The sequence below is a fragment of the Lathyrus oleraceus genome, unplaced genomic scaffold (genome assembly GCF_024323335.1).
Source record: "Lathyrus oleraceus cultivar Zhongwan6 unplaced genomic scaffold, CAAS_Psat_ZW6_1.0 chrUn0004, whole genome shotgun sequence".
Lineage (NCBI taxonomy): Eukaryota > Viridiplantae > Streptophyta > Magnoliopsida > Fabales > Fabaceae > Lathyrus > Lathyrus oleraceus.
Window position 1 is genome coordinate 354,661 of NW_026112395.1, and position 5,109 is coordinate 359,769.

Consider the following 5,109-nt stretch of genomic DNA (forward strand, 5'->3'; position numbering starts at 1 on the left):
AAAGACAATAACATTTTCAATTAAATCTAGTAAGTTATTTATCTAAACAATATATTACAAAAGATAGAAAAATATCTACTTACCAGATATCATAATAAAACTCATGCATAAAACAACTAGAATATAAGAAGATTGATAGCTTTTAGAAGTCATATTTTGAATTTCACCTTATGTGTTTACTTTTGATTTACAAGACACTAACATTACTTTCATTATATAGGCTAAAAAGTTATCTTAATGGTAATAAATATTAATATTTTATTTTATTTTATTTTATAAAGATTATTAAAATTGAATATATAGTCAAATGCAAAAAATATATATGTTTTATTCTTTATATATCCTTTACAAAATTGAATAAAAAAATATAAAGTATTGACTTCTAATGAGAAATTGGTAATAAATATTAATATTTTATTTATAAACTAGTTTTTAAAAATTGTTTTTGAAATGTGAAAATTGAAAAAATTTATTTGGTAGTTTAATTTTCAATACTATTTTTAATAAGAGATTAAAAATATATTTAAATAGATAATTCTTTTTAATTAGTAATAAAATATATTTTGTTATCTATAAATATAAATATAATTTAGTCACTAGTTATTTAATATAAGATCTAAGAATGCATGTCAACTATTTTTTTAATATTAATTATATAATTAATAAAATTTTATTTTAATAATAAGAGATTGACACATTAATTTCAAACAAATGATTTAAATCATTTTCATGACATTCATCATTACTATTTTTGTTTATAACTAATCACTTTCTCTTCCTCAATTTTATAAGAAATATAAATTATACTATAATATGATTGAAAATTTTAATTCTTATTGATTTTTCTGATTAAATTAGTTTTATTATTTAAGTATTATTAAAATTACAACTTTGCTAAGAAATATTGTAAGAGTATTTTTAGTTAGAAGCATTTTACTTTTTAAATATTCATGTTTATTATCTACTCCAATTGGAAAATAAGTGATAGATTTTAAAAATCAAATTGAATCAACGGATCAAATTGATTGAATTGAGAATCGGATGTGTCACCGATATATATATATATATATATATATATATATATATATATATATATATATATATATATATATATATATATATATATATATATATATATATATATATCAGCATATTAATTAATATATCTAACATAGTCAAAAATTAACATATATTAACTAATATCCAACAAATATAAACTAATAACAACAAAAGATTCAAAGATTCATATATTCAGATTTTTAAAAAACATGGAGAAGAAATCTGTACCTTAGAGGAAAAATTAAACAACTTTGAATCTTTGATTTTATTCTCCTTGCAAAAGTATAAATATTTATTAAAAAATAGAAAATGAATAAAATATATTAAAATTAGGGATTTGATATAATCCAAAAATCAAAAGTTTTTTTTTATAAAATTACCTTTTAAATAAGCCTGTTGAAGATTTTTTGATGAAAAATGTGAGTTTGGTGGTGGAAGAGTGAGGTTAATGACGTAACATTGGGGGGAAATGAAAAAACCAGACAAGTAGAAAGAGAAATAGATGCTGAAGTGGTGGAGGAATGGGGAAATGAAAGTGGTGCATCAAATATATGATTGTATTTGAGGGGGCTCCCCATGCCAGTTGAACGATAATAAATAGTTAGGGTAGCTTCTCACAAATTATAATGACTTTATTAAAGAGACTGACGTGCGCTCAGGTGATGGGATAACGTGCAGATGCAACTCAAATTAGTTAGGGGTTGTCCCTCAGAGATGCAACAGAAATATATGGCTAGGGGTTACCCTTCACAAATGTAAACACCTTTATTAAAGTGACTGACACAAAGTAGTTGTGACAGGACAATATTAAAATGGTTGAAACTATTAGCTATGGGTTTCTGTTTCCCCTTGCTAATGTTACCGAAACTTTTAGCTAGGGGTTTCCCCTAAAAAATGGTCAATTTCAAAATTTAAAATATCCCTTCTTAAGATTTGGAGGGGTTTCCCCACACAATTTGCTTTATTAATTTTTTTATTTTATGCATTGCAATGGGATAAACCCCAAACAATATAGAAATTTAGTGAGAGGTTTTTCACCTCACAAATGCCCCGGACTAATCAAGCAATTTCTTGTAGTGGACAACTCGGTTGATCCCTCGTTATCAGTTTGTCCCTCTTTAAAACACTTTATTAATGCTTTCTCACAACAAATGTCTTTTTATTAACATTCTTTATTGACTTTCTATTAATTGAAAAATTCAAGTGTAACAATTATATTATATTTCCATTAAAAAATGTTTAAAAACATATTCGATGAATTTCATTTTCTAATTTTAAGTTTTAATATGTTAAATGTTATATTTTAAACCAAGCTTATTATTTTGCCGCATATTTATAATATTTGAATTAAAAAATTTAATATGTCAATTTTAATATCTTAAAGTTGATTGAAAATAAACCATATTGAATTCAATTTGTTGAATTCAATTTTTTAAATAGTTATTCATAATGGAACCAAACAATTTATATTATAATGTTTTCTTCAAAACCATTCAAATCACCTTGAAAACACTCATACATTTTAAGGTGGTTTTATTCATAATCAAGTTGATGGTTCTCCAATAAAACATAAAGTTCTTACACACTTTAAGTTCCAAAATTAAGAAAAAGTGCATCTTTTATTTTCAACAATCATAGTGATACATTGTAACTCATTATACAAAACAACAACACTTATTTCCAAGTTTAGAATTACACTGTCCACCTTTTACATATCCCTTATTGATGCAATCAGTAGAACAATTGGGACTACAACTCCCTATGCAGCAAAATCTTGGGTCTACGTCACTCCCACGAATACATATTGGCTTTTCAACTAATATTGGAGTCTTCAAACTTGTAACAATTTCTGAATCAAACAAAGACAATAACATTTTCAATTAAATCTAGTAAGTTATTTATCTAAACAATATATTACAAAAGATAGAAAAATATCTACTTACCAGATATCATAATAAAACTCATGCATAAAACAACTAGAATATAAGAAGATTGATAGCTTTTAGAAGTCATATTTTGAATTTCACCTTATGTGTTTACTTTTGATTTACAAGACACTAACATTACCTTCATTATATAGGCTAAAAAGTTATCTTAATGGTAATAAATATTAATATTTTATTTTATTTTATTTTATAAAGATTATTAAAATTGAATATATAGTCAAATGCAAAAAATCTATATGTTTTATTCTTTATATATCCTTTACAAAATTGAATAAAAAAATATAAAGTATTGACTTCTAATGAGATAATTGGTAATAAATATTAATATTTTTTTTATAAACTAGTTTTTAAAAATTGTTTTTGAAATGTGAAAATTGAAAAAATTTATTTGGTAGTTTAATTTTCAATACTATTTTTAATAAGAGATTAAAAATATATTTAAATAGATAATTCTTTTTAATTAGTAATAAAATATATTTTGTTATCTATAAATATAAATATAATTTAGTCACTAGTTATTTAATATAAGATCTAAGAATGCATGTCAACTATTTTTTAATATTAATTATATAATTAATAAAATTTTATTTTAATAATAAGAGATTGACACATTAATTTCAAACAAATGATTTAAATCATTTTCATGACATTCATCATTACTATTTTTGTTTATAACTAATCACTTTCTCTTCCTCAATTTTATAAGAAATATAAATTATACTATAATATGATTGAAAATTTTAATTCTTATTGATTTTTCTGATTAAATTAGTTTTATTATTTAAGTATTATTAAAATTACAACTTTGCTAAGAAATATTGTAAGAGTATTTTTAGTTAGAAGCATTTTACTTTTTAAATATTCATGTTTATTATCTACTCCAATTGGAAAATAAGTGATAGATTTTAAAAATCAAATTGAATCAACGGATCAAATTGATTGAATTGAGAATCGGATGTGTCACCGATATATATATATATATATATATATATATATATATATATATATATATATATATATATATATATATATATATATATATATATATATATATATATATATATCAGCATATTAACAAATATCTCTAACATAGTCAAAAATTAACATATATTAACTAATATCCAACAAATATAAACTAATAACAACAAAAGATTCAAAGATTCATATATTCAGATTTTTAAAAAACATGGAGAAGAAATCCGTACCTTAGAGGAAAAATTAAACAACTTTGAATCTTTGATTTTATTCTCCTTGCAAAAGTATAAATATTTATTTAAAAAATAGAAAATGAATAAAATATATTAAAATTAGGGATTTGATATAATCCAAAAATCAAAAGTTTTCTTTTATAAAATTACCTTTTAAATAAGCCTGTTGAAGATTTTTTGATGAAAAATGTGAGTTTGGTGGTGGAAGAGTGAGGTTAATGACGTAACATTGGGGGGAAATGAAAAAACCAGACAAGTAGAAAGAAAAATAGATGCTGAAGTGGTGGAGGAATGGGGAAATGAAAGTGGTGCATCAAATATATGATTGTATTTGAGGGGGCTCCCCATGCCAGTTGAACGATAATAAATAGTTAGGGTAGCTTCTCACAAATTATAATGACTTTATTAAAGAGACTGACGTGCGCTCAGGTGATGGGATAACGTGCAGATGCAACTCAAATTAGTTAGGGGTTGTCCCTCAGAGATGCAACAGAAATATATGGCTAGGGGTTACCCTTCACAAATGTAAACACCTTTATTAAAGTGACTGACACAAAGTAGTTGTGACAGGACAATATTAAAATGGTTGAAACTATTAGCTATGGGTTTCTGTTTCCCCTTGCTAATGTTACCGAAACTTTTAGCTAGGGGTTTCCCCTAAAAAATGGTCAATTTCAAAATTTAAAATATCCCTTCTTAAGATTTGGAGGGGTTTCTGTAACACCCCGATGAAATAAGGCTAATTATTTAATTTAAATTAATATAATATTTATTAATTTAATTAATTAATTGGGAATATTATTGGAATATTATTATTATTATTATTATTATTATTGGAATAAAAGTTGGAATTAGAAAAGGTCCCATTGGGTAAAAGAGAGTTTTCACGTGAAAAT

The 5,109-nt window shown here is 23.4% G+C and overlaps 1 long non-coding RNA gene across 1 annotated transcript; it reads right to left on the minus strand.

Moving 5' to 3' along the window:
* Positions 1-2,659: 2,659 nt before the first annotated feature.
* On the minus strand, positions 2,660-3,097 carry LOC127110569 (uncharacterized). The gene is made up of 2 exons (XR_007797344.1): positions 3,003-3,097; positions 2,660-2,908 (listed from the first exon to the last, which is right to left on the minus strand). It is a non-coding gene; the product is annotated as an uncharacterized LOC127110569 (long non-coding RNA).
* Between the last annotated feature and the right edge of the window lie 2,012 nt (positions 3,098-5,109).